This window comes from Mustela nivalis, assembly GCF_964662115.1.
Source record: "Mustela nivalis genome assembly, chromosome: 12".
NCBI classification, from domain to species: Eukaryota; Metazoa; Chordata; class Mammalia; order Carnivora; family Mustelidae; genus Mustela; species Mustela nivalis.
In genome coordinates this window covers 76,949,859-76,969,984 of record NC_139031.1, presented here as the reverse complement: position 1 = coordinate 76,969,984, position 20,126 = coordinate 76,949,859, and the positions used below count along the sequence as shown (strand labels likewise).

Sequence of the window (20,126 nt, the reverse complement as noted above, 5' to 3'; positions counted from 1 at the left end):
TATCTTCCATGCACCTTAGCCTTGGAACTTCTCTCTTTGAAAAGATAAATAAGCTTTAAATTAGACAGTATATCATAAAAGCTTTCTACTCTATTAAAATTTGCCACCAATGTTAAACTTATCTATTAAAGAGAATGTTGGGAGGAAGTATGATTTTTGACACCTTGCTGATTTCACAGAACAGTAATAACTATTCTAAACTTAAAAATTTAATTAAGAGATAACCAGAACCAGACATTAAAATAAAGGATTTTAACTCTATAGTTATATTGCTCATTATATTTATTCTTCAGAAGATTTCTAAAAAAGGAGAGGGGGATATAGACTTGAAGCACAATTACATAAACAGCAGGTACTTACTTAACAAACACGTGTGTGTTCATTTGTTTGTTCTTCCTTCCTTCCTTTCTTTCTTTTAAAAAATTTTATACTCAAGTAACACTTCCAAATTGATCAATAATGATGAGAAATAAAATAAAAAGAAAAAATAAAATAGAAAGTAGAAAACATTCCTCTCATTCCCTGTTACTCAGTTATCCTTCCTGGGCAAAACAGTACATATATGATAATCTTTCTAGAGAGACTTTTATATGTTCTTATTACTTTATTATTTTCTAAGATGTATTTAAACATAAAAGCAAAATACATATTATATACATAAGTTTTCTCTTTTTTACACAAATGGTTATATATACTGTTCTAAATCTTAGGTGTCATCTTAAAATCAACTTGTTCCTCTACTAAATGTAAGAAAAGTTTAATTCTAGAACAAGCATACATTATAAAGTTTAAGAGTAAAGGAAACATCTAGAGAAGTATTGTGTCAAAAAATCAATTTCATTTTCCCATCTTTCTTAGGTGGTGATAACCATCCTCCTCCTAATGTCCTCTGATTCACTGACAATTTTTAACAGGAGTGCTCAGATTTATGAAAACTCCTTCTTTATGTGACTTTAAAAATGAAATTCTGAATAATATTCTATTTCCATATAAAGTTTATCTTTTCTCTGCCTCCTACTGATCAGCCTTCTCATGCAGCTAATAATTTAGGAATGTCAGTTGACCTGAGCCATTATATAGCCGAAAGACAAACCACTTGTGTCAGTAGAACAGGCCCAAGATATTCTTACACATTATACAAGGAACTTAAGATTTCTACCAGACTGAAAAACTAAACTTCTTCTCTTCCTCTTAACAAATGGTAAATGATCCAACAAATCCAGGTGAAAAGTAAGTTTATAGTTTTTTTGCTTTTGTTTTTTTAAGAATCAGTTGACTTTTCAAATTGTGGCGGGGAATATTGACCTAAAAAAAAGACATGAGACATTGCTTATTAAAGGAAAAAACAAAAAACAAACAAACAAAAAAAAACCCTGGCTCCTACTCAAGTATCATATCTACTGGTATTTGTTTACCTTTTCTCATATAACAAAGGGTGTTTTGCTAGCTCATCAGAAATCCCTCCTATTTCTTTCACCAAGTCTATAAGCCTACTCGAGTCTATATTTATCTTCTGTTACAAGGAGAAAAGTGCTCGGATTCCTGTCAAATGTGAATCTCTCCAGATGCCTCTGCCTCCCTCTCTGCTCTTCCCCACTTCCTCTGCCCTCTGCTCTGTCATAAATCATCGGACTCTTCCTTTCTACTGGATTAGCCAATCATCATTCTCCCACTTTAGAAGCGTGCACAAAGCCCCCACCCCCAAAATACCACATCCCCATCCAGCAATTATTCAATCTCTCTTCTCCTTCCAGGAGAACACGGTACTTGAACTTCTTCTGCTCTTGAGTTCACCCATACTTTATCTTCTGTAGCACGTTGCCCTTCCCTAGAGTGTTCTTTCTTCAGTCATTGCCAAAGTCTCATCTTTCAAAACTTTTCTCAGGGATTACCCTTCCTTGACTTCCTTATGCAGATAAGTTGCACGTCCTTCTGCAGCTCTCTGCTATCGAATATTCTTACCTGCCATCAGCACAGCCTCCAACTCTCAAATGCATGTATTTCCTTCCTTGCTTGTATTGTCTTTCTTTCTAGAATGTAAACCGCACAGAAGTAAGTTCCAACACCTACCTAGTATCTAGGACATAACACTCACCTGCAATAAATAATTTATAAATGATTAGATCGCTAATCAAGTTCCCAGATGCTGTGAGTATAGGTAGAACCACAGTCTTCCATCCCCAGCAACCGTCCATAGCAAGAAACTAGCACGCGCACCAAGTGCATAGGGTACCTCGGGCAACTTGAAGGAGGTTTGACGTACAACCCAATGAAGAACTGATATAGCTGTGATCTCTATCCTGTCTGGTCTCGCAAACTGAACTTGAGCTTCGGTGGATAGAGCAGAGAAATCCGGATTTTTATGAGACTCTCGGGAAGCATACAGGTAAGATATGGTTAGAAGCTAGCACAGAAAAATATGTAAGATCCTAGAACTGAAAAAGACAAAACAAAACAAAACAAACACTTTGTTAGGGTTCAGGACACAGAAGAGTAGTTATGCCTGGGGCAGAAGAACCTTGGCACCTTGAGGTCTAGAGCACATCTGAAATCAGTCATGGATAGGCAGTGGTTACTGGGCATTTTCCAGTGGCTTTACAGCCAGAGAAGTAGACAAGGGAGAAAGGAAAAATTGGGATGGATATTGCAATGATCAGAGTTGACAGACTGGATCTGAGCACACATGAAAAACCCGTTAAATAACTGAGAAACAGTGCGCAGGCGCTTTGAGTGGAACTGATTTCTAACAGTCAGACTCATAATGGTTAAAGTTGCCATAATTGATTCTTTAAAAATAACTGCGTGTGTGTGTGTGTGTGTGTATCTATAATATGACCTAAAAGTAAAATTCTAGGCATCTGGAGTCCACTGGTTTGGATCATAAGTGAGGATCGGTTTTCATCTTGAAGAATTTTTTAGTGTATTCAGTTTCCTTGATCAATAGGTCACTGCTTTTCAGTTTCCTTGATCAATAGGTCACTGTTTTTATATTACTTTTCTAGGAAGGGCTGAGTCTAAGGTTATCACCAGGCCAAGAACCAGCTGAAAGCAGAATTGCTTGAACTGCAGAATTTGTTACATATGCCTTTGCCTCACTGCAAACTCTGTAAGGAAGCTTGTCCTTATACCCATAGATCACTTCCTTTCTATTGAGATCTGTAGATCTCAATAGAAGTATGTTCTCATATTAAATTTTCAGAATATCCAGCAGATAATAACACATAGAAAATCAATGGAATCTATATATAGCTTCCCAAATCTAATTTTGTAGTATTTCCAATTATGTCGAGTGATTTGAATCTAATTAGAATTTGAATATGTTGTAAATAAATAGCATAACAATGGCAGTTTTTCTGGGACTAAGGAAGAGCCCGACAGTGACAACAAAGTTAGAAGACAGATAGGTATGTATAAATCTAATTTTCATTTCTCCTTGAAGTTGGGATAATTATAGTTTGAAATATGTAACTTCTATGATATTTATTAGAGTTAGAGTCCATGAAACAAAGCAACCATCATGTACTCGCAATGCATAATCACGACCAAAAAAATTATCTTATGCAGTGCATAAAATGAAATTAATTTTTATAAGGTTTTATTTACTTGAGAGAGAGAGAGAGAGAGGGAGAATGCACAAGTGGGGGAAGGGGCAGGGGGAGAAGAAAAAGGCTTCCTGTTGAGCAGGAGCCAGATGCTGGGCTTGATCTCATCCCAGGACCGCAAGATCGTGACCTGAGCTGAAGGGAGACGCTTGACTGATTAAGCCACCAAGGCACCCCTGAAATTAATTCATACCCAGAGGAAAAAAAATCGGTATTAACAACTCAAGAGCAGTTCATCCATCTCAATAATGATGTAGAAAAAAGATGGACCATCTGCTTTAACTACAAAACAAACAAATTATGAAAAATGCTCACAGGTAAGATTTTAAAATGGCAGGGGTTTTATAGTGATTTTCTACAATCTCGTACTAACTGGCCCTTCACTTAGAAAAAACATCAATCATAGGATTCCCAAAGGAAGAATGTTTTGAACTTTTAGTACAATTGTTAAAAAATGTGTAAAGAGGAAGGAAGGAGATGTATTACCAGCCACAGTTAGTTAAGAAGAAAATCAGTGAGCCTCCCACCTCTTCTCATTTAAAATTTTGCTTCTTCAAATTTTTATTGTTTTCAGCAGTATGGTTGAGAAGGTCTCTTGAAAAAAACCTAAAAATAAAAAGATAAAACACAAAGAGACCCAAAGGGAGTGTGAGTGGTAGCAGTGTACATTCTTTCTTACACTGGCTGGCGGGCTTAGGGGTATTTCTTTCACTATCCACTTTATTTCAAATAAACATGTTTATATATATTGGATATATCTTTCTTGCATTTTTGTAACACCAGTTATTTCATAATAATAGAGAAAAAGTCAGGATACAGAATTTCATTTTGTATCATAATCATAACTATTTATAACAACAATGAAAATCTTAGGCATAGAAAAGACTGGAAAGAAAAATACCAAAATAGTAATAGTGACTGACTTTCACTTGTGGGGATGCAGCTCACTGTGTTTCCTCCCTTTAAAAATTTCTTTGAAGTTTCACATTTTCTCTGGTGAGTATCTTTTCAGATAATTTTTACTTATTTCATGAACATAAATACAAATAAAATAACGAAAAAACACATCTATCTAAAAATGGAGATGAAAACGATGTCTATACAAAAACCTTACGTGCTCGTTCATACATGCTTTATTTGTAATAGCTAAAAACTGGAAACAGCCCACCTGCCCTTAATGGCTGAATGATGAAACCAAGCATGTTGTATTCATGCAGTGGGACACTCCTCCACAATAAAAAGAAACCGCTGATCTATACAACAGTCTGGATGAATCTCAAGCTCATTCTGATTAGTGAAAAGCCCGTCTCAAAATGTTATATACCCTATGGTTTTATTTATTTAAGATTCTCAAAATATCCAAATTATAGGGATGGAGGACATATTAATGGTTGCCAGTGGTTAGGGATGGCAGTGGGATGGAAGGAAAGAGTGACTCTACTATGATAAAGAAGTAGCATGAGGGAGATCTTTGTTGTAAGAGACCAGTTCCCTGTCCTGGTTGTGGTGTCGGTCACACGAACCTACACACGTGTTAACCTGATAGAGAGCTATTCCCACATACTGCGCCAGCAGCAGTTTCCTGAGTCAGATGCTATCCTATAGTAACCTAAAATGTAAAAATTGGGGAAAATGAGAGGAAGGGTACATAAGATCTCTCTGTACCACCTTTGCAATTTCCTGTGAATCTATAATTATTTCAAAATTAAAAGTTCAAAAATGTTTGTCTGTAGTTTCAAATGTTCTCCAGTGATTATTCTTTGATAGGGAATAAAAGGTTGTTTGTTATTTAAAAAGAGAAAGCAGGGACACCTGGGTGGCTCAGTCAATTAAGCCTCGCCTTTGTCTCAGGTCCTGGGATGGAATCCCGCATCTGGCTCCTTGCTCAGCAGGGACCCTGCTTCTCCCTCTGCCTGCTGCTTCCTCTGCTTGTGCTCTCTCTCACTCTCTGACAGATGAATAAATAAAATTTCAAATAAATAAATAAATAAACTAATTAATTGATAAAAAGAGAAAGTACGTAGACACATTTTACCTCGCTTCCTTCCTTCGTACTCTGGTTGGGATTCAAAGCAAGTGAAGTGAAAGTTAACATAGAAAACCATCATGGTGTTATCAAGTTGAAAATATAATAACATGGTCAAGACTAAAATTGTGTTGAGACTCTAGGTGAAGGCAAAATAAACTTGTTCTGGGGCTGACAAAGAGCTAATGTTAGTAAATGGTACAGATTGGGTCCCCTATCGCAGGAGACCCAGCGTACAATGAGTAGACAGAAAATGAAAGGCAAAATTGAAATTAAATACATACTTGAAAATGTCGACACCGTCTATGAAGGCAACAGAGAACTGACATAAGAAATGACAGCGGAGTCCTAATTTATGAGGACTGGTCAGATAGGGAAGGCCTCTCTGTGGAGACACGTAAGCTGAGACTTGAAGTAGGCAACCACACTTGAATTAAGAAGCTCTCCATGGAGGAAGATAAATCAAGAGAGACTCTTGACTCTGGGAAACAACCCAAGAGTTGCTGGAGGGGAGAGGTGTGGGGGAATGGGATAATTGGGTAATGGATATTAAGGAGGACATGTGTTGGGGCGCCTGGGTGGCTCAGTGGGTTAAGCCGCTGCCTTCGGCTCAGGTCATGATCTCAGGATCCTGGGATCGAGTCCCACATCAGGCTCTCTGCTCCGCGGGGAGCCTGTTTCCTCTTCTCTCTCTCTGCCAGCCTCTCTACCTACCTGTGATCTCTCTCTGTCAAATAAATAAATAAAATCTTTAAGAAAAAAAAAAGGAGGACATGTGTTGTGATGAGCACTGGGTGTTACAGGCAACTAATGAATCACTGAACTCTACATCAAAAACTAATGATGTGCTATATGTTCGCTAACTGAATTTAAAATAAAAACAAAAAAGCTGTCTAGGACATTAAAAAGAATTCTGATTCTGTAGGATGTGGCTTTGCCACAAGCAGGAGCACATGCATATGGGACAAGTGGTTCTCTAGGATATGGCTCTATATCCCTCAACTGGGAGACTTCCCGGCACCCAGAAGGCACTTGAGTGTTTTGCATAAATTCCTGATTATCAATTCCAGTTGGAGTACGTCATAGCCAAGTCCTTCATGGATGGAAAAGGTCATGAATTACGATAACAAAGAATTTAAAAGAGGACCCGTGTTTCACCTCAAAATATTAGAATCCAAAACTTAAAAACATTTGAAATGATGTTCCCACAGAATCGTTTGATGATTTTATTTAAACCCTTGGCCCATCTCAGCTTTCTTCTTCTTCAAACAGAATTCCATCCCTTTATCTTTGGGTCCAATATTGCTTTGTAAAGAAAATCACAATACTTACTAATGATATGCTACTTTTAATGGATTTCAGTCTGCCTGACTAAAAAAAAAAAAAAAAAAAAAAAGATTTTAATGCTTCCAAGAAACATTATTTAAAACTGAAAAGAGAGTCCGAGAATGTTAGTAAAATGAATTGTGTGCTAGTTACATTGTGAGAAAGTTTCATGCTGGGTGGGCTAGGCACTTCTCTAAGTCCCCAGTCACTCTTTGGGGCCACTTCTGAGTCATCTGGTCCTAGTTCTAGACTCTGGAGTGATGATGAATCACTGGGATTCAAAAAACGCTCACTCAGCTTCTGGCTTAAATTAAAGTCAGGAGGCTCTTCCAGGCTCAGCTTCAATGCCAACATTTAAAAATAATAGGTCCTTGTCCTTCCTGCTGCTAGTGGCTATTTTTCTCAGTTTTACAGCAGTTCTCAAGGAATGCAGACCTATTCTGCAACTCTATTTAACAGCTGGAAGTACATAAGCAGATTAAAATTCAATAAACCTCAAGTGAGTGTGTATCTACCTAGAGTAATAACCTGACCGGTATTCATAATGGAATTACAAGCCTTATTACCTCGGAGGGCTTATCTAATGAAGGTATTAGGCCGCCCCAGAGTTTCATTTCACGACGTAGTGACACCCAAATACCACCATGCCTTCTATCTCCCCTATTATCAAACACAGCATGTAATGCTGATGAAGATGTCAGACGGGGGAAATTAAAAGTCCTTAGGGAAAGCGGTGGCCTGGGGGGATTTGTCTCCATTCTGAAGTCTTCAATCTGTTGTGGCCGAAATTCTTTCTTTCTTCTTTGAATGTTTTTACAGATCAATGTGATTTTCATTAGGTGTTAAAGATACAGAAGAGCTATCCTTCTGGATCACTCTGAAAGCATAGGCACGTTCCTATTCCTAAGAAAACATAAAGGCAAAAACAAACTAGAAACTCAAAGAAAAAATAGAAAAAAAAGATCAAGAACCATTAAATGGTACTTGCCCTCAGGTACACCGTTAAAGCAGGACAGCAGTGACCGTTTTTATAGATTTCTCTAGTGTACATAACAGAAGGGCTGCTTGCCAAAAGTGCATCGTTTGGGTCGAGCAGAAACACAAAGGAGAGGAGGAGGGATGAATATTGGCAGCATCCTCCCTAGGGTGACAGATTATAAATTCTAAAATTAACTGACTTTATAAAATACGCATCTATGCATTTCTAAATAATATCACACATTCCCATCGTCTGCCTAACAAGTAATTGAGTATGTAGTGATTTTACAGTTTTTGGTTTAACAGGAACATTTTTCCATGCATTGCTGTTTTACCGGTCATCTGAACAAAAGAGGAATTATTTTGGGATGCCTGGGTGGCTCAGTTGGTTAAGCAGCTGCCTTCGGCTCAGGTCATGATCCCAGCGTCCTGGGATCGAGTCCCACATCGGGCTCCTTGCTCGGCGGGGAGCCTGCTTCTCCCTCTGCCTCTGCCTGCCATTCTGTCTGCCTGTGCTCGCTCTCTCCCCTCTCTCTCTCTGATAAATAAATAAAATCTTAAAAAAAAAAAAGAGGAATTATTTTTTATCTATTTTGGTGAATGGCTTACAAAGGACTGAGCAAATCAATCAGAGAGAAATACGCACCCATCTTTCTAAGGCATTTGAAAGAGTACACTTTAGAAACATTTTTTTAAATTGAGGAACACACAAGTTACATTAGTTTCAGGTGTACAACATAGTGATTATACCACTGCCCTTATTTTGTGTTCCCCCCAAGTGTAGCTACCTTCCGTCACCATACATGTCTGTAATGGTACCATTAACTATCTTCCCTATGCTGTGTCTTTCCTTCTGATAATTTATACGTTCCATAACTGGACGCCTGAGTTCCCCCATGCCCTTTCACCCATTTTGCCCATCTGCTCACCCTCCTTCCCTCTGGCAACCATCAGTCTGTTCTCTGGGTTTATGGGTCTAACAGAGCACACTTTTAAAAAACCAAACACTGATCTATTAAAGTCACATTAGTACAGATACAGTATCAACTTCCCTAACTTTCTTGTTTTATTTTTTATTTTTTCTTAAAGATTTTATTTACTTATTTGATAGACAGAGATCACAAGTAGGCAGAGAAGCAGGCAGAGAGAGAGGAGGAAGCAGGCTCCCTGCTGAGCAGAGAGCCTGATGTGGGGCTCGATCCCAGAACCCTGGGATCATGACCTGAGCCGAAGGCAGAGGCTCCAACCCACTGAGCCACCCAGGCGCCCCATTGTTTTAGAGCCAATTAATAACTGGTTATGGCCAATTATAGTAAACGGTATAGAAGGACAAATACACTGAGAGATGAAAAGTGTGTGTGTGTGTGTGTGTGTGTGTGTGTAGTGTGCAATACTCTTTTATAGCTTTTGATATTCTTTGAGATAAAGGAAAATCTAAAGCACGCTGACTAAAGATCACAGGAAATACATCTGCTTAAACAACAGAAAGATTTGTTGACTTACTGCCAGCAGGAGCTAACACACCCATAAAAATGGGATGTCACAGGGCACCTGGGTGGCTCAGTGGGTTAAGCCGCTGCCTTCGGCTTAGGTCATGATCTCAGGGTCCTGGGATCGAGTCCCGCATCGGGCTCTCTGCTCAGCAGGGAGACTGCTTCCTCCTCTCTCTCTGCCTGCCTCTCTGCCTACTTGTGATCTCTCTCTGTCAAATAAATAAATAAAAAATTTTAAAAAAAAATGGGATGTCACAGTGTCTCTCACAGGGTTTTGGACTTAAATTCTTCTAAGGAGGGATAAGGACTACTTTTGGATTGGATGTCGTCCTTAATTGGGGGCAATTCAGCAATTCACTATTATATTTATGTTTATAAGGTAGAAGAATAAAGAGGGACTGGGGATATATCTTTGGTAAAAAGACAACAAGTATTCAGAAAAAAAGGTGGTTAGTCATACTGGACCCGGGATGCGGCCTTGGGTATGTTCTTTCAGAAACACTATGTTTTCTGTTCTTTGGAAATCCCTGTTGATATGGGAAATATTATAATCTCAACAACTACCATGTTACAAAACAGCTCATTTGTATCACAGCCCTTGTGACTCATGGAGGATGTGGACAAGAGGGTAACCAGAAAAATTCTAACTGTAGGCTATATAAATAAATGCCTTCGGAAAAAAGGAGCCAAGTAAAGTATTTCTTTATGTTAAATAAACCCTCTACCTATACGCTACATGCATTGGTTGCTTCAAACTATGCAAAAAAGTTAAAATATGTCATTTAATTCCATTTTGCTGATCTGAAGAAAAATCACTTTTCTAAGGTTTGGTGTTCCATTTTAGAAAATTAGGATAATTAATCTACTTAGTCATATACCACAGGGTTAAAGTTAGTGAATCAAAGACAAAGAATAAAAACATTAATGATATATTACTTAGTAACATCAGTAACAATAAACATATATATTGTTCTAGGTATTTTACATATATGAATCCACTTTAATACATATATATTATAGAATTCAAATTGTGTATATAATTTATATAGAGAGAATTATATTGTATATAGAATTTATATTATATAATTTACATATAATTTATTAAATTTACAAAATAAATTTATATAACTTAGTAAATAAATTCTATGTTATAGATATATAGTTTACATATATATATATTTTTCCCAGTGAAAGGTTAAGAAAGTTGCAAGATCACACGTCTAAGTGACAGACATGCTATCAGACCAAAATTGTCTCCAGAGTCTGCCTGTAGAGGTTACAGATAAATGAGGTTCACCTTTCAAAAAGTCTTAAAAGCACTTGTGTCTAGTATCTGGGGCTTCTGTCTTGGTGATTCATTTCTATTGATGGATGTAGTGCTGAAGTCATAAAGTCTGCCTTAGTTTTTAGAGTACAGAAAAAACTCCAACTATTTGTTCAGACTCAGCCACAACAAAACTTACTTAAGTCTATGAATAAAACAAGTTTATTGTAAGTATTAATAGTCATAGAATTGGGAACTTGTTGTAGCTCTTTAAGAACTTGGACATAAAGCATACGAGTGACACAGTGGACTCCTTTGTTTTTCCTAACACCTTCTGCCCATGATTTTTTGTTACTCAGCCAATTCTATTTCATTCTTTAAGTAAAATTTCATAGACTTTTTATGTAATTACATTTTCTTTAAAAAATTTAAATTCCAAATAATATTACCATGCATAATAAGCAGAACAGGTTTTTAAGCATTCTTTCATCATCACAAAAATTGATAGAAAAAAAGATAGGCAGTAAAGGTTTATGTATATGTGTATATAAAATTATACCATAATATGATAAATTATATCAGTATGATAAGAGAAAATAAAGTACTTCTTAATTACATGAATGTATTTCTTATCAGAGGGAGAAGACTTATACCTATATTTTAGTCTGTTATCATTATGAATACTAACAGTATGCTTTAATAATGAATAGAAATAACAATTCTTGAAAACTTAGATTTTACTTCCAAAGACACTATTCAAATTCAATAAAATATCTTACAGAAATAAAATTTGTGTTTGCCCAATAGAAATACCACACCTTGCATTTTGGGCTCTGTTTTATTGTTTTAAAAAAAAATAACTCCAAGTGGTCACACAGAATGACAAAGTTGAAGTGACTCAAGTTCTTTTCTTCATCTTTACAGTAGCTCTGCTGTCACTCATTGTTTTGAATCTAGTGTTTAAATGGAGAAATATAACATGTCAGCTGGGGGTGGAGACAAATCACAGAGTTAACTTGAATAATTCTAAACCGTTATAAGCTTACTCTCCAAAGGACCTGCGTCCTGAACCCTGAGACCTGAACCCACGGACCTGAGTCCACATAGATCTACCTGGGAGTTCTCCAAAACACCTGCCCTACAAAAATAGTGTTTTTAAAAGATGGGTAATAAAATTGCACTAATTTGGAGTTTATACTTATATAATTAACACTGAATACTAACCACCACTATTATTTAAAACATAGGCCAAAAAAAGCTTTTATCAGAGAGGAATACTTTATCATTCTTCTAGAATTTATCAGTTTTTTAGAATTACTGGTGCATTGTGACAATAAAAGTCAGACTGAATTTTAGTTGGTTTTCTTATCAATTTTATATGACAGTACACACCCTTCTAGCTTGCACATAGGCAGACTGTTCTCCTCTTTTAGCCTTTGGTAAGCCACTGGAGGGAAGTAGGAAAAGAAAGACAATAAAATAAAAATAAATAATTTTAATTAGTCTCTTCTGATGGACTAAAATCACAGAGCAAATTGAAGGCTGTGTATTCTGATAGAATCTGAAAGAAAACTGAATTTTAGAATTAATTCAGATTAGTTTATATTTGAGATAAATTAAAATTCTAAATTGAAATTGGAAAGCATCTAAATCAAGAATTTAAATTAAATTTAAACTCTAACAGTCAATGTGATTTAAATTATTTTAATTTCAATTAAATTAAAATTCAGAAGCATCTGAAATGAATCAGAATTAGCCATAACATTAACCCCAGATATGAAATGCTGAAATTTTGATTTCTAACAAGTTTTAATCAGGCTCTACTGATTTGGTAGCATTTTGCAGAACGGTTTGACACAATAAAACAGACCAAAACAGGATAACAAAAGTAAAGATGGTTGGCAAGAATTATTATAATATGCCATATGATGAATGTCTCAAATCAGATTTATACTAGTTTCAGATATGTAGTCATGGGACTGTAAATGAGAATCATAAAATAAACTGAATATACTTTTTGGAATGATAATAGTCTGATCACTTATGAGAAAATATGTTTTTGGGAATACGTCTCTATCCCTGTGGCTGTCCCTCTGCTAGCTGTGATGTGAGGATCCATGGGTTTCTCTCTAAATGCTCCCTGTGCCATTCCCTAGGTCATATTATCTGCCCTACCACTAAGAATTTCTTGAGAAAAGAGCTAGACAAAAAGTTGCCATAATTCATGCCTTTTTAAGAAATCATCAAGAAAATCCCATCAAACCCCATATACTGGTTGTATTATATACTGGTTGTATCACTATCCAAAAACCATGCCTCCCATGCCCTGGTCCCTTATGGCTCTGGTCCCTTATGGCTCTCGGGGTATAACCTGTAATCTGATTCAAGCCCCATACACCTCGAATTTCTCAAATTTGTTGCACTTCTCTCTAAATTGATGATCTCTCAGAAAGAAAATTCCCAAATGATCAACCTCTTCCCTGACACAGAGCGCTTCTTTCTCTGAAAGGCTTCCAGCCCATGGGGCTAGAAAAGTTTGGAGGATTGTCTGCCCCAATGACTCAAAACCTTCCCTGGCATATAGTGGATGGAGATCAGGGATAGTAAATGACCTTGATACTTCAAGTCCTACAGAAGAAGATGTGCCCAACTTGATGTGCCAAAGGTCCTTATTGAATAACACTATGGGACTTGGTAATCAGTAAAAACCCTGTCTCCCAGCATCCCTTTCATCTAGTGTTGTCTCATTTATTACTGTTTTGTTTCACGTCCAGGACCACTGGAGGATTTTCTTTCCTTTAGTTCTTCATTACCACGCCATAGTAATTATTCCTCATTCTTATCTTTAAAAAGTATTTTTAAAGTAAAAAAAAAAAAAAATGCACACACACACACACACACAGAGAGAGAGAGAGAGAGAGACTACCTACTCTGTTCCATTATTCTCTTTGTTTCTATATTCCAATATATTCTTATTACATAGATAAGCAAGATTCATTCACCTTTGCTTCATACTTCCTTTTCTAGATGAATTTCAAAACAAAATATTTTATGGATAACAGTAGTTTAAGTCATTTTTCATAGGACACAACTACTGCTAGATTCAAATAATGTCAAACTTTTCTTTTCAGAAACATAGCTTACTTCTTCTTTTTGACTGCTGGAATTGACTTTAATCTTTATAATATTCTTAAATTGTAGACAATATAATAACTTCCTTGTCTTTCTCTTGACTTTAAAAGGAATTATTTTAATTGGGGTTACTTTGATGGTGATTTTTGTAGATAGTTTTTATTTTTTCTTTAACAGTTTTGGGACATTATCTGTTATCTTTAACTTGTTGGAAGGCTTGTATAAGGAATGAAGGCTTTAGTCACTCCTGAACCCAACATCCAACCCCTAGATCTAAAACATTAAAAATAAATTCTCACGGGGCACCTGGGTGGCTCAGGCAGTTAAGCATGTACCTTTGGCTCAGGTCATGATCTCAAATTCCTAGGATCAAGCCCTGCATTGGACTCCCTGCTTAGCAGGGAGCCTGCTTCTCCTTCTCCCTCTGCCAACCGCCTTGCTTGTGGTTTCTGGCTCTCTGTCTGTCTGTCAAGTAGGTAAATAAAATCTTTAAAAAAAAAATAAATTCTCACAATTCCCTCTTACTCTGTCCATCCTCCTGTCTTTCTTAGAGGCAATTAACCACTATCCTAAATTCTGTCTTTATCATTTTCTTGCCTAAACACACATACATATGCTTGAACAATGGTTTTTTATAATAGAATTCTTCCAAAAATTATAAAACATTTATAGGCAGAATGTAATCTGTGATCCACTTCTTGTGCTCAAATACCGCCTAAACATGCTGGGACAGGTTAACTGTGGTTATTTGTTTCCTACACTGTGTATTATTTCAGAGTGTAACTATACCATTTTTTCCTACTTTTCCTGCCTATGGGGAGGGAGGGTTCCAGTCGTCTGCTACTTTGTTTTGTTGTGCACATTTCTGTATATATCCCTGGATGCAAATGTGCAAGGGTTTTTCTTGAGTATGTACCTGGAAGGTAATTACTACATCTTAGGTGAGGTTCACCTTTGCAAGGCAAAAACAAATTGTCATCCAATTTATACTTCTACTAGTTGTATTTAAAATATTCTTCCAACCCACATCATCTCTAACAATATCACACGGCTTCTTCATATTTTCCAAACAAATGAGCCCAAAATGATATTCAATTCAGTGACTTTTATCATTATTTGATAACTTATTATTTTTTTTTCTACTAATATAATTTTCATAAAACCTTGTTCTCTGGCTTTCTTATTGTTCTATCATTGGAACCTGTGATTGTGTCCAGTACACACACATGCTTAAAGAATAATTGTTCAATGAATTAATATGAAATTAGGCATAACTGATTATAAGAATGATTTTTGGCATCAACTTGGCATTGAGATTTAAAAAATATACATATAATTAGGGCATATAGTACATTCCTAAAAATAAGTGTTTGTAATGAAAGTAATCATAGTCTACTTTTTCAACTTAGTATTGATAATATATATCATAAATTTAGATGAATATATATGCATATATTCATCAGAACTTGTACAAAACAATTTTTTAGTTCTTGATCTGTAAGATTTTAGTTCTTGATCTCGGTTAACACAGAATGAAATATTTCTGAATCAATTTTATTGAGATTTGAATACAGATTCTCTAAAACGGTGACTCTCTGAGTGTGGTTTGAAGAACTGTGAGGGGCTCTCGGGCCCTGCAGAAGGCTTAAAGGTCTTCTGTTCCCCAGCTACAGGTCTGCGAGAGTCCAGATTGTTTTCAGATACTTTATTTAAAGTAACATTGCAACAGACTGAATGCCAAAGCAGATATAAGAATTTGTCTTCTATAAGCTAGACAGTAAAAAAATTTGCAAAATATAGAAAGGGATATCAATCTTCTCATTAATACTTGTTCTGGAAAATATAACTATTTCTACAAAACCATATTTTGTTAACCCTTAATGAGTTTATTATTTTAAAATAAATTATTTTTTAAAAAGCGAATGCTGGGTGACTGGGTGACTTAGTTGGTTGAGCGTCCAACTCTTGATTTCAGCTTGGGTCATGAGATCAAGCCCCGCATCAGGCTCCACACTCAGCGTGGAGTCTGCTTGAGATTCTCTCGGCCTCTGACCTGCTCCCCACTGGCTCATGCTCTCTCTAAAACAAAATCTTTTGAAAAAACGAAAGCTAAATTTGACCAATTCATCCACCTTTAAGATGCCTTTTTTTTTCTGTTAGTCTATTACATGTGAAAAATTACATTAACAGACTTTCCATTGTTCAGTATTCATTCAGAGATATTATCTTGATATGATTCTGGGATAAAATCTAACTTACCTTCACTTTATTTTTGTCATAGCCTGATGGGTCTGACTACTGGTACCTGACTTGGGATGTGTGCAGCTTGATCTTTGTTGAGCATCTCTTCTCACCCAGGCAGCAGAGTGGATGAAAGAAAAAAGAAAGGCATGAAGGAACATGAAGAGTTCACCTATCCTCTTTGACATCTAACTCCCACGCTACTATCATTGAGGAGAGAAGAGCCGCCCTCATCCTTGGTACATGAGGTCTGTAAGGTATTTTCTCTAACTCAGAATTCCTTTTCCTAAATTACTGCCCTGAATGATGGGGATGGGAGATCTCATGTGATAAGCAGGACTTTTGGAGGCAGGGTAGGAATTTGTTCTAGCTAGAAACCTTTTTTGTTCTCACAGTGCTGAGCACAGACGATTGTCACAGAGCTGAGGATTCTTTGCATGAGGAAGATGCTGCACCTCAGGTCCAAGCCTAGTGCCCATGGGCTATGATTAAAGAACATCTTTTCTCTCCCATCCACAAAGGCAGTTGGGGAAAGAATTTGTGTCCTGGGAACGAGTCAATGATTTAAGAAACCTTTACTGAGGAAAGAAAACAATGGAGTTGCTAGGAGGTGCAGGAAGGAGTGTTATCATACAGGTGGCTGAGGTTTGAAGACTTACTTAAGATATAAGAAACAATCCTCTTAGGAAGAGAATTCTGTTGCTTGTTATGTGAGGCCAGTCCTCCTTGGGGATAACCAACGAGAAAAGAAAAATAGCCACAGAATATAAAATTGCTCTGTATAATGACATAACTAGGATTTTAAACCAATAGACTGCATGACAAAGGATTTGGTAGGAATTAGTCTAGAAGACAGGATTCTGAATAAGAGGCTGGCAAACTTAGGAGCCCCAAGGGAAGGTGCAAGTGTCCAGGAGAATGACAGAGATGACAGGTGATACATTTCTTGTTCGAGTGGCAAAATGACTTTTGAACAGTTAGATTAAATGTGAGTTCTAAGCTGTCTTCAGGGCTAGGTTCTAACCAATGTATTATAACCCAACGAAAAGACTTAGAATGTGCTTAGAGCAATCTTAAAAGACATGTATTTTTTAAAAATTTTATTTAATTTTGTTTTCAGTGTTCCAAAATTCATTGTTTATGTACCATACCCAGTGCTCCATGCAATACGTGTATTTTTAAAGAACATATGTTATTTTTCAAAATCCTCAAGTATAGATTACTTCTGGAAAAATACATGAGGAAGAGATAATGGGGGTTGCCTCTGGGAAATAGGATTGTAGTTGTCTGGGAAATGGAGTGGGAAGAATTACTCTTTATATTATGTCCTTGTTATCTTTCAGTTATATTCCTATGCATTTACTGTTTGCTAAAAACCAAAATAATTTAAAATAAAGGTCCAAGTAAATAATCATGTAGGGAAATCAGTGCCTTGGATACTCCTTTACTTTCCCCTCCCCCTATTTTAAAATGCCCAGAGGAAGAGAGAAAGAGAGAGAGAAAGCATCATAAATTTTTCAGTGCTTTAAACACTGAATTATCTTTAATCCCCCGAAAAAGAGGTTGTTGCACAGAAGAGCTTTGTGTTAATGGTGCTTAGGAGAACGTAAGAGAAGGAATAGTAGCCAGGCATAGGGCAAAATGTTATAGAAATAGGGTAAGAACCTCACAAAACCAGGGATGGGAATGTATCATCAAGGGAAAAAGTAAGGATCGGCAGTAAGAAATAATCAGGCAAACAAAGAGTTGCTCAGGAAAACACAAAATCTCAGGAAGTTTGATGGATTTCCTTTTCTCCCTGGAATTGAAGCATGAGTCAGTTTATGATGTTATCAAAACTGATACCACAAGGCTGACATGACTTGGAGACACTCAGAATTCCTTTGTTTTTCAGTTACTTTAAAATCCTGCTTTATTTTCTTCTTCCCCATTTTGTTGATGCCTCTCACTTCTGGCTACAAGACTTAATAATAAATTACAGTAAATACGTTCTAACTAGGACAGAGGCCCAGGGGTATTTTACACCTTTGGTCTAAACATTACAGTTTTAATGTTCCTGCTATGTGTTATCTGTCACCTCTCATAATGCATGAAATGCATGTCTTTGGTTTAACAATGAACTCATACAGTTAGCTTACACTAAATATTCAGTGTCCTAACTGGACCATGTCTTTTGAGGCTGAATTTCTGGTAGGAAGATTATTTCAACCTGATACTTCTGCAGAATTACATTTCTACATAAATGGGAAGGTTTTTATTTAACTCTCTCATGTATCCTCTTGTTTATGATTAGTCTGTGGAAGTCATTTTTTGGGTCTTCTTACCTATCTACCTCAAAGGGGTGTTATGGAGACTAAATGAGATAATAAAGGCAAATCATTTGCATCAGTGCAGGGCATAGAATGGGGACTCCATATGTCACCTCCTGTTATTCATTTGTCCATTTTCATTCTATTTTAAAGTCACTTATTTATTTATTTTTTATTGAAAGAGAGAAAGGGAGGGGAGACAGAGAGCCAGAGAGAGAATGGGTGGCCTTGTGCTCCCCTGGGGGGCAGGGGAGGGGCAGAGGGAGAGAGACTCTCAAGCAGAGTCCATGCTACGCAGGGAAACCTGACCCTGAGATCATGAGCTGAGCTGAAACCAACAGCCAGACACTTAACCGACTGAGTCACCCAGGTGTCCCCTTTCTCTAGGATCTAAGGGTAAAATTTTTAAGGCAGATTATAAATTCATCAGATCCTTTGTTTCCAGCAGCAAAACACCGCTAACTGTTCTCTTTATGGTTTGAAATCTGCTAAAAATGACTATAGCTGCCTCATTTCATAGTCACATGTAATCCCAGTATTGTTATTTCTTGTTACTCCCTAAACCAGCACATTGGCAGCACCAGGGAACTTGCTAGAAATGCAGCATCTCAGACCCCAGAATGGCTGAGTCAGAATCTTTGCTTTAAAAAAAAAAAAAGAAAAAAAAAATTCCCCCAAATGATTCACACGTGCACTGAAGTCTAAGAAGCATTGCTATACAGATTTTATTTGCCACATTTTGCAAAATTGGACTCTTTAATCTTTTTCCATTTTACCTTGATGTTGAAGGTACTGAACTCATTTCCTTTAAGTACAGGAGATGTGTTTTGCTTGGGGCTTTAACTATTGAGTCATGCCTTCCTCGTGACTCGTTCCTCTCCTTCAGAAACTGTACTAAGCGTCCAGCAGGTGGACGTTCGCTGTCATCATGCAAGGAATTAGATCTCCATTATCCTTTAGTTTTTATTTTTTAGACCATTATAAGACTATTGAATTATTTTTATTTTTAAGGAATTTTACACTTGATCTTAGCCAAAAGGCCGAGAAGCGGGTTTTTTTTTTTTTTGTTTGTTTGTTTGTTTTAAGAAATTTTAAAAACAGGGGCACCTGAGTGGCTCAATCAGTCAAGCATCTTCCTTTGGCTCAGGTCATGATCTCAGGGTCCTAGGAATGAGCCCCACATCAGACTCCCTGCTCATCATTTTGGATTTTTTTTTTCTTAACACAGAGTCCATACCATTGAAATTCCCACACATGCCACACTCATCTTGAATCTGTCCACATGGTCAAAAAAGCCCAACTTCACTTGAAAGTGCTTTAAAGCTTCTCCAAGCTTCTCCACACGGCCTCCATCAGGACGATTCCCCACCCCTACACCTACCTCCCACAACTGTAAATTAGAACAACATTTCTGTGTCCTATTCAAATGTCTGTTTTCTCTCTGCTGCAGTCTGTCATCGAAAGCTTTCTGAGAGTGAAAAGGCATCAGAGGTAAAATCCACAAAAGGGTTCTGAGTCCCATAAAATACGTGGAGAGGGCTGGCAATCCAGGGAACAAAAAGCCACCCGCACTATTCTGATACCAGATCCACACCCACTCTGCAGTCTGAGCTAGAAACAGCTCTCCCAACAGGTACTCAACGTCGCTATTCACCTTCCCCATGTGATGAGCGCCGATTAAATCAGGAAGTCAATGGAGGGAAAGAGAGAGGTTTTACTTTCTCAGGATGAACAACTCTGTCAGCATGACTGGGA

At 37.0% G+C, this 20,126-nt stretch overlaps 1 long non-coding RNA gene across 12 annotated transcripts in view; it reads right to left on the bottom strand.

Moving 5' to 3' along the window:
- Positions 1 to 264: 264 nt before the first annotated feature.
- The window catches only part of LOC309845128, a 57,971-nt gene continuing 38,109 nt past the window's right edge, over positions 265 to 20,126 (bottom strand). For 7 of the 12 annotated variants that reach the window (XR_014301046.1, XR_014301049.1, XR_014301050.1 and 4 more), the window contains 4 exons: positions 4,089 to 4,208; positions 2,234 to 2,435; positions 1,963 to 2,030; positions 265 to 1,305 (listed from right to left, as the gene is read on the bottom strand). This is a non-coding gene — a long non-coding RNA (uncharacterized lncRNA). Of the gene's footprint in view, positions 1,306 to 1,962; positions 2,031 to 2,233; positions 2,436 to 4,088; positions 4,209 to 6,928; positions 7,858 to 7,942; positions 8,096 to 11,508; positions 11,676 to 12,081; positions 12,137 to 16,080; positions 16,168 to 20,126 lie in introns of those variants that run through there. The other 5 variants (XR_014301047.1, XR_014301048.1, XR_014301055.1 and 2 more) reach the window with 5 other exon arrangements.